Raw genomic sequence first — 17,953 nt, forward strand, 5'->3', positions numbered from 1 at the left:
GTGCTCGGCCCCGTGTGGGACGGACCTGGGATGTGGGGGAGCCCGGTTTCTAGGGGTGGATGGCGGGAGGGGGGGGGGCCCTCTTAGGGGGGTATAAGCGGCTGAACGACGCCATATTCAAGGGACCCATATTTGTATATTGTTATGTTAGGGATGTCAGTGTAAGTATTGTCTAAGTGTTGTATGTCTATAAAAAAAAAAAAAAAGCCTCTAGATCATGATAAATTGGAGGGATAGCGGAAAGGTCAATGGGTTCGTTGGGAACGTGAGAACCAGCGACCTCCAGTGGCGGCCGAGCAGACTGTAGGCAGGAGGCGTGGCAGTGGGGGCTCCAGCTCACGACCGAACCAGTTGGCCAGTTTATCACTGGGTTGTGTAACTTCAATCAGGGCATGCCGAGTACAATAGGATTATGGGGGGAATTAGTGATGTGAAAATGAATAACCTCATTATGATTCCCTGAGAGCAGCAGGCGGAGTGGCTTGGTGTGGCGAGTTATCCGTGAGAGTAGCCTCCCATTTAGGCCGTGAGCATCGCGGGGGATAGGCAAAGTGTCGGTAGCAATACGGAAGCGGGACACTACGCCAGCGTCAATGAGATTTTCATCAGCGCCTGAATCAACCAGCGCGGACAGGGGAAGCGACTGGCCATTGTAACACAGCGTGGCACTGAATTGCATATTGGGACCGGAGCTGGGTGCATAATTTAGGCTCGAACATGCGCCCAGCCTTACTGTCGAGCCCCGCCGTTTGGGCGAATCAGGCATGAAGCGAGGGAGTGGCCGAGCTGACCGCAGTACAGACATGCCCCTGTCTTGAGTCTGTGGAGGCGTTCGCTGGGATGGAGGTGAGAGTGGTCAAGTTCCATTGGCTCAGAGGGGCTGTGCTCGATGCGGGCAGCGCGCCTGGGGGGAGGAGAGCGAGATGAATTGGGCAACGGAGGACGAGTGCCGCTAGCCTTTTCACGATGGCGCTCGCGAAGACGCGTGTCCAGTTCTCTGGCTAAATTAATTAGCTTGTCCAGGGAGGTCGGTTTCTCTTTAGACGCCAATTTGTCTTTTAGAACGTCGCTGAGGCCTTGACGGAATGCCCCTCGTAAGGGAATGTCATTCCACTCAGAGCCCGCTGCTAGGATACGGAATTCAATTGCATATTCGCTCATGCTGCGGTTTCCCTGGCGGATAGTGAACAAGCCAGCAGAACTATGCGAGCCCCGGGGAGGGTGGTCAAAGACTTTTTGCATGTCATCGATATATGCGGAGAACGAATTGCAGAGGGAGGACTGACTGAAGTGGAGAGCTGTTGCCCATTCTAACGCAGGACCCTTGAGCAGACCCGACAGGTAAGCGATTTTAGATTTATCACTCTGGAAGGTGTGCGGCTGTTGTCCGAATACTAATGAACATTGAAAAATAAAGGCATGACATTTAGAGACGTCCCCGTCGTAACTTTCTGGGGCGGGGACATGGGGCTCTCTGTGCGGGGGCGCAACAGGTGGGGTTAGCTGGGCAGAGATGTATGCATCAAAACGGTCACATTGTCTGTCTCGCTCCGTAGAGCTGAGCGTGAGAGCGCCAAGTTGGGCAGTGATCTCCTCTAGTGAGCGTGTGTGCTGGTTTACCAGAATGGCGTGTCCGTTGACGACGGTCTTGAGCTCTCTCTGGAGCTCTCTCCATTCTCCGGAATCCTGTGATGCTGGACTCTACACCTGGTCGCAGTGTTATGTTAGGGCAGGAGTGGGGAGCCCAATAGCAGAACACAGGAGGAGAGAGAATGGAGCGTTTTAGGTTGGTTTTAATGTTCACCCTCAAGCAGACAGGTATACAGGTACAGGAATGTGCAACAGGTACAGGAACTCCTCGTGCTGCGCAGGAGCGTCCAGGTGGGTGGTGTCTCGGGAGCGGTGGTCCTGGGCACAGGGAGAGCAAAGATTAGGACAAGGTATGTAACAAGGACAGAGTACCAAGGCTAGGGTGCGACGTCGTACCTAGGTAGTTAGGTTAACACTGCGACGAGGGAGAGCAGGATCCGTGGGCTGAAGTAGGGGTCTGATGATGAGGGAATCCGTCACAGCCGTGTTGATTGATCTCCCTCCGACAGCATGGGAAAGCAGGGGCCGGATGCTGCCCATATAAGGGTACGGAAGGGCGAGGGGTGAGGAAGGCTCTCGCCGTGATGGTGTGGAAGGAGGAGGGGTGAAGAAGGCTCTCGCCGTGATTATGACACTCTCGGCATCCGAGAACGACAGCGCTCCAAGCTGCATGGGTTCGGCACCCAGTGGCTCACTCGTGTAATGCGAGAAGATATCGGCATCGGAAGAAGAAGGGACCCGTGCTTGAGCCGATGTTCCTCGCTCACGTTCCCTCTCTCGGTGCCGATTGTCCATACGGATGGCTAGGTTGATGATGCCATCCAATTGCTCCGGCAACTCACGAACGGAGAGCTCGTCCCTCATCCGCACGGAGAGCCCCTGGACAAACAAGACACAGCAGGGACCTCAGGCCAAGCTGCCTCCCGGGCCACGATTCTGAAATCAATGGCGTAATCTGCCACAGTGCGGAGGCCCTGCCGGCAGGCGAGAAGCCCCCCCCCCCCCCCCCCCCCGGCCTCGTAAATCGAGATTACACGGGAAGTATCGAAGATCCTTCTCAACTCCCCGCCGCTGGCAGCCGACTCCTCCGGCGTGGACTCTGCAGCCGCTGTCATCACCCTCTGCGGCCTCTGAACGAGCCATGTTGGCCGTGGCTAACGCTGAGCTCGCCGTCTCCTGGGAGGTGATGGACAGACCCCCCAGGCGACCCAGCTCGGTGCTCACCTGCTGCTGGCGGGCTGACACAAGCCCTAAAGCGTTCTTCTGCTCTTGGAGAGCCTCCCAAACTGCCTCCATGGTACTTGCGGTGGTCGGTTCTTCTGTTACGAGGACAGGTAAGTGCTTTAATAGTACCAGTTCTGGTAGGCAAGAACGAGGCGGAGAGTTTGTTGCTCTTTACCAAAGTGGATCCTTTTAATGCTAGGAACTGCACTAGAGCAACAGGAGAACAAAATAGGACGCCCGGCGTCAACAGAGAATATGCACAAAAATTAGAAAACTAAATAAAAGTCAAGACGATCAGGTGCAAGGAAACGTCCGAATGTCCAGGGTACCTCAGCGTACCGGTACTGGAGAGAGTGTGAAGAACCGATGGGAAACATGAGGAAACAGGGGTTACTTGAGGTCGCATTCCACACATTCCACACGCACCACAGAGTGACAGCAAATCAGGGAACACAGACAATCAGTGACAATCAGGAAGCAAGTGACAGATGTCAGAATGGTGGTAGGATTCTCAGGCCAACAGGCCAGAGACCCAGAACGTTACAGCTTCTCTGTATAATAATTTTTTTTGTTTTTTTATCTACTTTTTCTCCCATTTTCTATTTTTCTCCCATCCCAATTTCGTATCGTCCAATTCTACCCTCCCCTGTCTCGAACGCTGTTAGGCCATGCCTCCCACAAGCCGGCTGCAATGTGGACGAAGCCTTACATCACGTGTCCCCTCCGGTACTCGAGGAAGCAGCCGTCGCATCTTTTACCTGCACAGCGTGATCTCTCAGCGTCGGGGGTCTGCGTGGGAGGGACACGCCGCCCCTGTCGCTTCCTGATTCTGCTGCGCAGGCGGCCTGTACGTTAATGCCAAGCAAGCAGTGCAAAAATGCTTCCGCATTCGTCACCGCACGCTAGTGCGGTAAAGCGCCCTTCTTTTCAGACAAATGCTACCGTGCGTGCACCGGCGGCGGCGTGCTCGCTCAGGTGCGTGCGTGCGCCGGCGTGCTCGCGCGAGGTGCCCGCGCATGCGCATGAGATCCCGCCTTGGTTGGAGCTCAATATATATAAGTCACCGCCTCTTATTCACTATCTGGCACTAGCTCAATTGGCAAGGACACATGGCTGTGGATCCTATGGCTTGTTTGCTGGCGAGTTCGAATCCCATCGAAAATATTTTTTAACGTGATTTTTTTTTAACGTGTATTCTTTCGCCGGTTAAGGTTAGGCATTGTTTCGGAGTTGGTTAAGGTTAGAACGGTTAAGTTTAGGCGCTGTTAAGGAGCTGGTTAAGGTTAGAGTTTGTCAAAGAGAATGGCAATATAATTTCTATGGTTAAGGTTAGGCATTGTTTCGGAGTTGGTTAAGGTTAGAACGGTTAAGTTTAGGCGTTGTTAAGGAGCTGGTTAAGGTTAGAGTTTGTCAAAGAGAATGGCAATAGACAGCCTATTTCCGCGCGACCTGGGCGCTGGGCGGCGGAAAATGAAAGGCGCATTACTGCATGCCACTACGGTAAGTTTTTGCACTGCTTGCTTGGCATAAAGCTACACGCGCGCAGGCGCACCAACCGACCTGTCAAGTCAAGTAGGAGTCGCTGTCCACAACGTCCGATCCCCACCCATCAGCTTCCCACCCCTTAATACTGCCAATTGTATAGTATGAACGACCAGCCAAGCTGATAGCAATGCGGAGAGCTGGGCTCGAACCCAGTGTCTCCTGCATTGGTGGTGAGCGCCTTGCCCACTGAACCACCTAGCCGCCTGTATAATAATTTTTTAAGTTTAAATATCAACATTATCTGGCAATCTACTGTCAATCATCTGACTTGTAGCGTGACTTTTTTCTTTCTCTTTTTTTTCCCGGGATCATATCTCATGGGTGGAACGAACCTGAACGTTATTGCCATAAAATAGAATGCAGTTAGTTACTCTACCTTTCTGTGAACATCTAGCAAAAACGGCATTGCAATCTGATGAAAAATGGCGAAGAAATTTACATTATAAAAAAGTAACTGTACTTACAGTAGATTTCATTCATGGTTTTTGCTTCCCTGTCAGGGGTGCCTGGTGGTACTAAATCCAGATTGAACTCTACCATTACCATAATAAGGTAATTTATAGGCCTGATATTCTATAATCATATTTCAAATTGCATGTGTCCGGATAGCAGAATTCAGTACTGTATCTACAAAACCTCCTGTTAATCATCTGCCCTTTATTCATTTGCTTAGATATTTTGTACACGTGATCTCAAGAAGGTTCTGAATTGTTCATGTCTGGTACATTTTAGCATGGTGTTATTCACCATCAAAGATAAAAAAAATTATATTCTCCTTTGGTTCATTACAATTTATACAAGCCTAGTAACATACACAATATTTCTGACACTGTGAGCGGGAATACATTCCCTGAGATCCATAGATGTCCCTAGATACCAAGAACATGCAAATGGACCTTGTAGAAGTGGAGCAATCTTCCATTTACTTAGGTATGTATTTTTAGGCGGATTTTCAGAAAATATGACTAGGGCTTAAGAACAAGTTTAGTTTAGTTTAATTTCAGCTCAGTGTAGAGAAATGCACCGATACTAACAACCACCTTACTGCGTGCGTTTATGACGACACTGTTGACACCACGTATCCGTGACACGCGCACCCCGCGACAACACTAGTAGTTTTGGGGGGCCTACCACCCCCCCTGAAAGAAATCCTAGGGGAAACACTGACATGTATTTGTACCAAACCGTTTCAGTACGGGACCTTTGTTTCAGTACGCACTGTGTACCGAACAAATACAACGTTACTTTAACCACTAACAGAACGCATGTGCATTCCTTTTTTTGTGTGCATTTAAAAATCCAAGTTCCCCCCTTCCCAAAATATAACATGCGCAAAGGGCCGGATGTTGTTCTTTCCGCCCACACCCATACCCACCCACCCACACACACTTGACTTCAAAACCGAGTTACGTACCGAACCGTGGTTTTTGTGTACTGTTACACCCCATATTATGTATATATCCCTGTTCCTTCACACAGGGTTCATCACAGTCGTCTGGCCCATGTCTGTTCCCTCCTCCACCATGGGTTCCCACCATCCTTCCCCGGGAGGCAGCTGTCACCTCCCCTCCTCAGCGCTTCAATTGGTGGTAGGCCTGGAATGTCTCCCGCAGCACGGCATTAACCTGGCCTGGTCTGTAGCCGAGGTAGATAACCAATGTGCTGCGGTGGACTATTACCAGGTGTGTGGCTACTACGACGAGAGCTCAGACTCGACACCTGCCCTCAGCTATTCATGTCTGTGGAAGTCAGTACCTTGCCCCTGCCCATGGCCTGCACCATCTTGCACTTGACAATGGGGCAGAGGTATTATTTCGCACTGGACAAATATGGACAATACAGGCCATTCAGTGAATTCCAGTTTATTGATTATATTTTGCCATCTGCCTCTTCACCAGCACATGAGAGAGCTCATTTCCATGTTTGTAAGGCACAATGAGTAGCATTTTCCTCATACAGAAATAATCCATATCAATCATCACTTTTGACTTTTATTTTGTGACCCACTGTATTTTCTTATTTTGCTCTGTTTGGGGCGTTTCTGGGCATCAACGTTTGGGTAATGGGTGTGTATTTATGTGTTTGGACATCTGCATATGGGTGGTCCTTGAGTTGTGTGTGCTCATAAACGTTCTCTTTTTCCACCTAAATGGTTCACTAGAAAATATTTCTGACAACATTTTAGGCGTGCAATAGGATATGTAATTGCTGGATCTGTATATGTAAACGCCTAGTTTGAGAGCTTGATCTGTTGAATGTTGTGTTTACTGCAACAAATGCTAATGTAACTCAGTGTGCCATATTCTGTAGATTAAGTTATTTTTAAGTGACTTTAATAAAAATAAAGGTTTGCATTGAGTGAAAAGCCAAGTAGAGATGCTTGCCTGTTATGATTCAAGGTAGGAATGTTGAGTCCAATAGTAGAAAGGAAGAAGGAGGCGGAGATGGTGTTGCTCTTCTCAAAATATGTGTTCTTTTATTATCAGAAACACTAGAGCAAGATAATGGAACGAGAAAGCATAATGTAGCCAGGCTACAACTGAGAGACAATTTAGCATAGCGAAAACCGTACACAAGACGGAGAAATAGTTTAACACAACATAATAACAAAACCCGACAGATGTCCCACTTCTGTCCGTGGCCGACTGCTCGCAGTACTTCTGTTGAAGATCCGACAACAGACAGGAGAACAAAGGATTACTATAAAGGCAAAAATACCCAGCAAACCACACGCAGTAATTAGTGACAACAAATCACAGGTGACAATCAATCAGAGCTAGGGGTGTAACGGTACACAAAAACCACGGTACGGTACGTACCTCGGTTTTGAAGTCAAGGTTCGGCAGGGACGCGGGAAGTCAGTCAGAGTTGGGGGTGCTGTCGGAGTCGGAGATAAATAATATAATAACGTCATATTAAATGCATGCGCAAAGCGCATCATTCGTGATTTTCCATTCATTTGAAAGATCAATATTTTACACTACAACAGACAAACTTGAACACCAACATGTGGACAGTTCACACACGAAATGCAGCAGTTTTTTCTCTAATCAGAAGACGATTTATTGTCGATTTAGATGCAACCGGCGGGTAGCAACAACTAGCGTTTGGACTTTCGTTTCGCACACTGCGCACAGGATCGTATAACCAGATGCAGAGTATAGATAGATAAAAACTGAATATACATGAAAAATCATAGCTGTTATGGGTGACCACCCTTCCCGCATTTTGCGGGACAGTCCCGAAAATTTTATGTTTGTCCCGCATCCCTCATCAGAACAATGTCCCACATTTAGTGGAAGTGGCAATAATCAAATAATCTGGATAAAACCATTGCTTTATCCGTCTGATTCAGATGACACTAACAGACATTTTGAGCCCCTCTTGGTCCATATGCATGTGTTGTGACGCGAAGGATTTCCCAATCTGCATGCATCAGCCCCAGTCTCCTCCGTAGACCACTGTCAACAGATTTCATGCTCTCAAGAGAGAATTCAGCTTCCAAGAACTTCGCGAAGCAAACTGGACATGGATCAGTGTTTTACGATGAGTTCTGTGTTCTGTTGCCAGGGGTGAGAGAAGTCGCAGCGAGAGATCATGTCACAATAAAGTGGACAGCGTTGCTCAAGCATGCAATTACGCCAAACATTGGTATCCTTCGCATTAAGCATCCCGGTCACCGACGCTTTTGTCGAGAGACTGTATACACTTTTCCCCCTCTCCTACGTGTCCCGCATTGTGTGTGTGTGTGTGTTAAGGCTGTCCCCGAACCCTGTTTTTAGGGTTTGAACGTTCGCCAGGGTTTATCGAACGAACGTTCGTTTTTTTTACATTTTTTAATTACATTTTTTTTTATAATTAAAATTCTTTTTTATTTTTTACATTTTTTTTATTGTTGTATGATAAACAATAGCCCTTGCACACCGCAGTCACGTAAGGGGCTAGATAAACAAAGGCATTCGTTTTGTGGCATTAACGTTATATAGTTAGTGTTACACGTTCAATAACATCAGCATATTATTTACCCAAACATAGCAAGTAGAAAGCACTCGTCCTCAGAGTCTGGCTATTCCCATCATGTCACTGCCATTGGCTCCGCGCCGCGCTCTCACAGGCCGTCTTACCCCACGGATGCGCGCCCGTCCTGGGCATCGGTCAACCATGGTGCTCCCACCTAAGTGGGAGCACCATGCGCCCCAGCCGTCCCCTTGGGCTTCCGTTGCTCATAAGAGCCCTGAGTTGTACCCATTCTGCAGTCTGTTAATAGTTTTCAATCAGACACATGTATAGAAAGGCTTTGTTTTATTATAACATTCGTTGCAGTAAAATCATTATGACTCATTTGGTCATCCTCATCTACGTTCTCGGCTGGGAGCTAACGTATTAGCTACGGTAAGTCTGTTGTGCTTCTCGCAAGCAGATCAATGGCGGCATTGCCGGAAGTAAAAAACGAATAAACGCTTGCCGATTGGTGGTAACAGCAGAGGCGGGTGCAAGCGGTGTGACGTAATTGGCAGAATCGCCTGTCAATCAAAATTGTTCTATTGCATTGGTTGAGAGCTCTGGTTGAGACAATAGTATCACGCTGCAGCCCGGCAGACCATACTGGTTGAGCCGAGCGCCGCCTCTTCACATCGCTTCAACCCCGTGCGCCTCCTTTATCTTTTTTTCACTGAACGTTCGAACCTATTAATTAAAGTCCGAATGTCAGCGTAACGAACGAACGTTCGGGCTCAGCCTTAGTGTGTGTGTGTGTGTCACAACAACAATCGCTGTCCGTGGTGCTGAAACATTAACCACGTAGTAGGCGATGTGTGTGTGACTGTCTGTGCGCTGCAATTGTGCGTCAGGTCAGATACACAGATATTGTAACTGAGGGGTACAATTCCCTGACTGTATTGATAAGTATGGTATCATTAAACCACTACCGCTTGATGTACTTTAACTTCTGGCCATCCAGTACACGATATCTAAGTATGATGAACACTTTCCCACATATGAAACCAGGTCCACACAAATATAACAGTCGAAGGTTTAATATAGCAAAAGGTATATACAACATTCACTTAATTACATTTATGATTTGAATGCACTTGTAAGGCAAATTAGTATTCGTAGGCAAATCAACACTGAATGTCCAATCTCTGGTTACGCAGGAAGCAAGTATACAACCTGGTTCTTTAGGGAAACTATAGCGATGGTACTTAAGGATTATAGCGGGATACTAAAGGGGTCCTGCTGGTTGTAAGTCAGTAAGGGGGGGGGGGGGGGGGTTTGGAGAGCCGTCAGCTGCATCCCATCTGGCCAACGATTCCTGGGGAGAATTCAGGTACAGAAAACAGTGCCCGCAGGATCTTGATCCACAGATGAATACACTTGGGCCCTCTTGTAGACGGTAGCTGTAGGTCCACAACGAAGGAGAAGCGAGGCGGCCTCGGTCTGGGTTGAGCGCCGTCTCACCTGGGCTCCTCTCGGGGGTAATTCCAACACTCACTGGCGTTGGCTGTTATCCGCTCCACAAATCAAAGCACCCAAAGCAAATAGATATTCCATGCCGTATAGGCTCAGCAGTCGTCCGGGTAGGTAATCCAATGTGCAGGTCCACTCGTCCTCGCCCAGAACTCCTCGGATGAAAGCACCACGCGTGGTCTGCCCAGCCTGGTTAAGACTCTAGATAACGCGAGGAAACGATGGGGGTGCTGCTCACTTTAGAACTTTAACCGAACGATGCACCATACATAATAGACTATTATTACTTAATAGAAATACGTCCCACTCGACGGTACAGTGCCAAACTATGACAATTCAGCTATGAATTTACACGAGGTCTCAATGCCTATTCTGGGGCCAAAATAGGCCATACTGCACCACACGTGGGTCGTGGGTGAGGCTTCACGTCTGTTACTAGGTTGGAGGGTAAAGGACTAATGGACTAAAAAGAAGTTCTACTTTACTTGCGCCCTATTTATATGCACGGTGAACAAATAGTACCATTCGTATTTCGGTAGCCGTATTCCTACGCGGAACCGGGGCTAGTTGGGACATGTTCGTCGGCACTATTGAACTTGACTCAAGGGGCCTGTCTGCTGGCGCCAGGTTCTTGTTCAATGAGAGAATGAACTATTATGGGCTGTAGTAGACTAAAGGGATATTCAGTGTATATGTACAAAGAATATACAAGGGATATCAAACGATATACAAATACTATTAAATATATATCCATAAATAAATATATATATTCGGTTTAATGTGATCCTTCACAACAGCCGCCCCCTAATTAGTCCCACCTAATTAGCTAAGCAGAGACAGATTAACCGCACTGTCTACCACTCAAGGTCCGCTGTAAGGGTCAGTCAACTCACAAAGTCATGGGGTCATGGTCATCATCGATAGTGTCTGGGAGTCTTGGCAGTTCTATTAGCCTCGCCACGGGTCGTGTGTAAGTCCGCCCTTGGACGAGCACTTCAGCTGCTCGGACCTTGCCATCGGCACCGGTGATCACTTTGCTTACGCGGCCAGCCGGCCACATAGCTCTGGGTAGTGACTGGTCGATAATCATGACGACTGTTCCTTCTGTCAAATTGTCTCTCTCTTTTACCCACTTCTGGCGGGTCTGTAGAGACGGTAGATAGTGGAGTAGGAAGCTATTCCAAAACTTGTCAGCCAGTACTTGACTGTACCTCCACATTCTTCGGCCGTTCGCTTCTTCAGGCCTGTACATTGTCTGGGGTAGCGCGGGGTCCAGCCGCCCCATCAAGAGTGTGTTGGGGGTGACTGGGTCGACATCTGCTACATCACTTGAGACGTAACCGAGGGGCTTGGAGTTCAATACTCCCTCGATCTCCGTGAGGACTGTCATTAGGACTTCTTCCGCCACAGTCTGGGCCCCAAGCACGGCGTACAGGGCTGTCTTTATAGAACGTACTTCTCGTTCCCAGGTTCCACCGAAGTGGGGTGCGTTCGGGGGATTAAACTGGAAGTCAATCTGGGATGGAGCGAGGTGGGTCTTAAGTTCTGGGCCCATAGCTTGGAAGCTCTCTCTCAGCTCTCTTTCTCCGCCTTTGAAGTTTGTCCCGTGATCAGACAACAATGTAGACGGTTTTCCTTTCCGCGATGTGAATCTTCGGAAGGCCATAAGGAATGAGTCTGTGCTCATGGTTGGAAGGAGTTCGATATGTATCGCTCTGGTGGTCATGCATTTGAATACAATACCCCACCGCTTCTCGGTTCCTCTTCCTTTCTTTATATACAACGGGCCAAAACAGTCCATGCCTGTGGAGTGAAAGGGCTTGTCGCCGAGTCGGAGGCGACAGGGAGGTAGGTCAGCCATCCGGGGTATGCTGGGCTGCGCGCGCCACTTTCGGCAGTCTAGACAGGTTTGCTGGAAGCGTCGCACTGCTTCTCTCCCTTGAAGTATCCAATAGCGACGTCTGATCTCCGCGAAGACTCTCTCTGCTCCTGCGTGGTGCACATCCTCGTCGTATTTCTTTATGATCAGCTCTGTGACCTTGTGTCGGCTGTTCAAGACTATCGGGTACTTAACGTCATCCGGTAGGTCGGGGGCTCTCCGCAGACGACCACCCACTCTGATGAGATTATGGGCGTCACTCTCGGGTGCCAGGTGGAGCAGTCTGCTGTCTGATGGGACGGGCTTTCCTCCCTGTAGACAGTCTAGCTCATCGGGGAACGAGTCTCTCTGGGCTCGTTGTAGTAGAAGAAGTTCTGCTTCTTCGTAGTCAGCTGCTGAAATGTCAGTGGTGGGCTGAATCTCTGGGTGGTGCCACAGGAATGTCTTTAGCTGCGCACTCTGTAGGGTGAGGCAATCATCTATGTTGGGGTCTGTGGAGGCGACTGTGCTCAATCCACAGAACATAGGTTTCTTGTTTTCAGCCTCCTCTTTACTCGCTTCCCGTGGGGTGGGCGTAGGCCACTCTTCTTCCGGGAGCTTGAGGAACTCTGGTCCGTCACTGTAGATGTTGTGACGGGTGAGGTCATCTAGGGACATTCCCCAGGTGATGACGTCAGCTGGGTTGTGTTTGGTGTCCACATACCGCCAGCTTGCTGCTTCTGTTAACTCTTGAATCTCTGTGACTCTGACTCCCACGAAGACCTTGTATCTGCATGAATCAGACTTGATCCATGCGAGTACTGTCGTAGAGTCTGACCACAAGATTATTCTATGCACCGGGATGGTGAGTTCACGTTGGATTAACGTGGCTAGATGCGCTCCTGCTAGGGCTGCGCAGAGCTCTAGACGCGGGATAGATTGTTGCTTTCGTGGGGCTATTCTTGAGCGAGCCAGGATGAAAGCGGTGTGTATCTCTCCTCCCTTCTCTTGGGCACGCAAGTAGGCCACAGATCCATAGGCTACTTCGGAGGCGTCGCTGAAGACGTGTAGATCCATCTTGCATGTCTCTGGCCTCACTGTGGGTGGGAAGTAGCTGCGGCGTATGTTGACGCCTGGGAGTGAGCGGAGTTCCGTCTCCCACTCTCTCCATGTGGAGGCAAGGTGTGCGGGTATTGGGTCGTCCCAGCCCTGGTCCTTGTCCCATAGTGCTCGTACAATCATCTTTGCCCTGGTGGTGTAAGGTAGAATACATCCCAACGGGTCATATTGTCTGGCGAGTGTTCTGTACACACTCCGTCTGGTGGTCGGTATCGCCGTCGACCTTCCCTGCTCCGTGGTCAGGGGTTTGTGTCTATAGTGGAGCGAGTCTGTTTTGAAGCGCCAGACTAGTCCTAGTGTCATTTCTTGGGCTTCTCCTGGGATGGTCGCCATCCAGGTCTCGCTACTGGCTGCCTTGTCCGCGGGGGAGAGGCTGCGCAATACTTGCGGGTCGCTGCTGGCCCACTGCCTGAGATCAAAGCCGCCTTTGATCAGGGAGGCGCGTAGCTTGAGTAGGAGAGCCTCGGCTTCTTCTTGGGTCGAAACGCTTTGTAAACAGTTGTCCACGTAGAAACTGTTCTTCACACTGTGTCGGACCTCTTCATCTGCTGCTGGGTCCTCTGCGACGTGTTTCTGCAGTGCAAATGTAGCACAGCACGGGCTGCATGTGGTTCCGAAGGGGAGGACTTCCCATTGGTAGATGGCTGGGTGCTCATCTCCGATCCTCTCTCTCCATAGGAACCGCAGTAGGGGCTTATCCTCCTCCACTAGTCTCACCTGCAGGAACATCCCTTTGATATCCCCGCTGATAGCCACCTTGTCCTGGCGGAAGCGTAGTAGCACGCCTAGTAGAGAGGGGCCGAGTGTGAGGCCGGGCAAGAGCTCTTTATTCAGATTCTGGGATCCGATCTGGTAGCTGCAGTTAAACACAATGCGATCCTTGCCGTTGTGGTGGACCTTGTGGTGCGGCACGTACCATGATTCGGTCGTCTGATCGGCCTCTTTAATGTCAATCTTCATTACGTGTCTCGCTGTGATTAGCTTCTCAATCTCAGCGCGGTACACACTCTCTTGAGCGGGGTCTTTGGCTAGGCGCCGCTCTGTGTTCAATAGATACCGCTCCGTAGCTTCTTTCGTAGCGTGAAAGGTGGGCATTCCCTCTCGCCTCAGGAGTGGAGTTGCGTATCTCATCACTCCGCCGACCGTGACTCTCTTTGTCCCTTGCTCGAGGAGGTTTATGGCGTAAATGTCTTCTTTAGAACGAATGTCTTTCTTTTCGTTCTTAAAGGGCATTGTCTCTAGTGTCCATAGCCTCTCGACATGCTGCAGGAGAGTGGTGTCTTCTTCTGTCACTCTGGAGTGGAGGCAGCTAGTGGCTGCTGTTCGGTTGAGAGATTTAGCGAGGGGGCCTTGTAGTGTCCATCCTAGGCGGGTCTCGACTGCTGCAGGACAGCCTCTGGGTCCTGTATGGACCCGGTCTATCGGGACTATGAGGTCTGCATGGTCGGAGCCTATCAGCAGGGTCGGGGTGGCGCCGTCTATGAGCGGGATAGGTAGTTGACGCAGGTGCACATATTTATCCATCAGCTTGGCGATGGGGTAGGTGTACTGTGATAGTCCTATTTCTTGGCTGGTGAAAGCATTTGTAATCCTATACCGTCTCTCTGGCTGCCCGCTTGCTGCGATAGTGAAGGAGACATTCTCGCCTTTTATCGTCTTTAAATCTCTTCTTATTGTCCGAATCGTCATCTGGTTCTCGCTCCCCCGCAGTCCCAGCTGGGCCGCAGCGGATGCGAGGAGAAGGGTCTTCTCTGACCCGTCATCAAGGACGGCGTAAGTGTCCATGACTTTATCTTGGTGGCTCAATGTTACACGGACTACCTTTAAGAGCACCTGGGCGCCGCTGCTGCTGGCGGGGTCAATGTACATGACACTTGCCTTTGTGCTGCTCGATGGTGCAGGTGCAGGCTTTCTTCTGTTACTGTCGTGTAGGACATCTAGGTGGGCTCCGTCACACCGACTGCACCTCTTCTTTAGGCGGCACTCGGCTGCCATGTGACTGCGCGCACATCGGTAACAGCGCCTGTTGGACTTTATCCATTGACTCACTTCTTCTGCATTCATCTTCTTGAACAGGTCACATTGTGACAGCCAGTGTTCCTTCTCGCAGTACGGGCACACCATCTTCCACTTCTCTTTTCTCGAGGGGGTACTGTGGTTCTTACTGCTCGGTACTGATTCTGATTGGTGCATGACAGTCACTGATCTTCTTCCATCGTTTACTCTCCTAGGTCCCTCTCTGGAGCTTGGTGTGCTCCGCACGAATGTATCCAAGCGTAGGCTGCTGACTTCTCTCGTCAGGAAGTCGGCTAAATCGAGGAGGGATGGTTCGGGACCGTTAGGATCACGGTGGTCTCTTTGCCGCCTAAAGCGCTCTTGTCTGGCGGGCGGCAGCTTCTCTAAAATCCTCTCGACGTTAGAGTTGGCGTATAGCTCGTGCATACCCTTTTCTCGTTGCGCTCCCAGCATCCCTACCAGGGACTGCACTTTTATAGACAGGTCGTCTAGTGAGCGATTGTCTGTTGCTGGGGGTAGGCGGTCAATATGCCTTATCTCTTGGATTACGTAATCCCATATACGTCCATATCTCTGGTCCAGCGCTGCTAGAGCCGCGGTGTATGGGGTCGTAGAGGTGGCATAGGCTAGCGCTATATTGTGCGCTCTGGGTACTTTCAGATGCTTCAGTAATATTGCATACTTGTGGCGTTCGTCAACGACATCCACCATCATTGTCTCTAAGCACATCCGGAGCTCCGTGTACTGTGCTCGATTCTCATGGGTGAAGTCTGGAAACGTCGGTGTGCCAATGTATGACGCCGTGGATGGCTGGCACATCGGTGAGTGTTGGGAGAGAGGCCTCCTAGGCGAGTCTCCTCTTGCGCCTCTCTGTGGGCTGGTACCGGCAGGGTACCATGGCCCGCTGGTCCAGGTGCTGTTCCTCGGGGCTGGTCGTGCGTCATGCTCACCCGTGAATAGAGTCGGGGGTCTGTAGCGCAGCGCCGCGGGGGTATAGCCTGGGCTGTACTGGACCTCCTGGTCCGGTGGAGTACTGTGCTGTCGTCGGGCTTGGTTCTCCTCCTCTCCCTCTTCTTCTTCTGTCAGGTCCTCTAGATCCTGTAGTCGTTTATTTAGCCTCTCCGCAGTGTATGCTGCTCCTTCCTTGTAGCTGGGTCTCGCTTGGACCGGTCGGGGAAGGGGGTCTGCGGGGGGTATAGGCTCTCTCTGGTGGTCAAGTTCAGGGTCGCTTGGTCGGTTAGGGGATGCTGCCCTTGACTGTTGTCTCGACGAGGCCCTTGAACCCCTGGCGGAGGGAGAGGGTGTTGCCCTGGTGATCAGCTGCTCCATTAGCTGCGCTTGTAGTCTGTCGCGCTCGGCTTGTAGTCTGTCGCGCTCGGCTTCGCGCTGGATGAGAGCGATGTCGCGCTCTGCTTCTCTTTGGGCACCGTCAGCGGCGCGCTGGGTGTCGGACCGGTCTCTTGCCATATTCTCTTCCGTCTGAAGGCGTCTCATCTCCAGGCGTATGTGCTCTTCTTCGCTCCGTTGCTGTGTTTGGAGTCGATCGCGTTCACCCTGAAGTCGATCGCGTTCACCCTGGAGTCGATCGCGTTCGGTAGAGGCTGTCAGGCTGACGAGGAACGCCTGTGACAGCATCCTCTCCGCCTCGCTGGGGGAAGACGCTTGTAGAGGTGAGCCGCTCCTGGCTGTCCTCGTTGGGGAGTCCTGGAGCTCTATCTCCTCGGCGCTCTCCTCATCTTGTTCCGTGCAGGGTTCCACCTCTGGAGGGTTGTCTTCCTCCCGGAGCTGGTCGGGGACTACTTCTTCGGTATTGGCGGGGGGTAAAGGCATGTCTGTTCCCTCCTGGTCCCCACCGTGAGCTTGGTCAGTTACATTAGAACCCACTAGGGCCTCTGTGGTCGGGGTAACCTGGTCGTTAAGGTCAGACATAATTTTACTTTCTACTTTTACCGCGTTTACCGTCTGTAGAAGGCTAGGTAGTTGACTGACAGCGTAATCCTCTAAGTACTGAGGTGTCTGTCGTCTGCGCCGCGGGCGTTCTACGTTAGGAGGACCGTTTCGTGGAGTGTTCATCATAGGCCATTTCAATATTAATAACACTATATTAATATTACACTAGTTACCCTCCGGCTCGAAGGACCAATTGTAACTGAGGGGTACAATTCCCTGACTGTATTGATAAGTATGGTATCATTAAACCACTACCGCTTGATGTACTTTAACTTCTGGCCATCCAGTACACGATATCTAAGTATGATGAACACTTTCCCACATATGAAACCAGGTCCACACAAATATAACAGTCGAAGGTTTAATATAGCAAAAGGTATATACAACATTCACTTAATTACATTTATGATTTGAATGCACTTGTAAGGCAAATGAGTATTCGTAGGCAAATCAACACTGAATGTCCAATCTCTGGTTACGCAGGAAGCAAGTATACAACCTGGTTCTTTAGGGAAACTATAGCGATGGTACTTAAGGATTATAGCGGGATACTAAAGGGGTCCTGCTGGTTGTAAGTCAGTAAGGGGGGGGGGGGGTTTGGAGAGCCGTCAGCTGCATCCCATCTGGCCAACGATTCCTGGGGAGAATTCAGGTACAGAAAACAGTGCCCGCAGGATCTTGATCCACAGATGAATACACTTGGGCCCTCTTGTAGACGGTAGCTGTAGGTCCACAACGAAGGAGAAGCGAGGCGGCCTCGGTCTGGGTTGAGCGCCGTCTCACCTGGGCTCCTCTCGGGGGTAATTCCAACACTCACTGGCGTTGGCTGTTATCCGCTCCACAAATCAAAGCACCCAAAGCAAATAGATATTCCATGCCGTATAGGCTCAGCAGTCGTCCGGGTAGGTAATCCAATGTGCAGGTCCACTCGTCCTCGCCCAGAACTCCTCGGATGAAAGCACCACGCGTGGTCTGCCCAGCCTGGTTAAGACTCTAGATAACGCGAGGAAATGATGGGGGTGCTGCTCACTTTAGAACTTTAACCGAACGATGCACCATACATAATAGACTATTATTACTTAATAGAAATACGTCCCACTCGACGGTACAGTGCCAAACTATGACAATTCAGCTATGAATTTACACGAGGTCTCAATGCCTATTCTGGGGCCAAAATAGGCC

Source organism: Notolepis coatsorum, assembly GCF_963971535.1.
Source record: "Notolepis coatsorum genome assembly, chromosome: 14".
In the NCBI taxonomy this organism is placed as follows: domain Eukaryota; kingdom Metazoa; phylum Chordata; class Actinopteri; order Aulopiformes; family Paralepididae; genus Notolepis; species Notolepis coatsorum.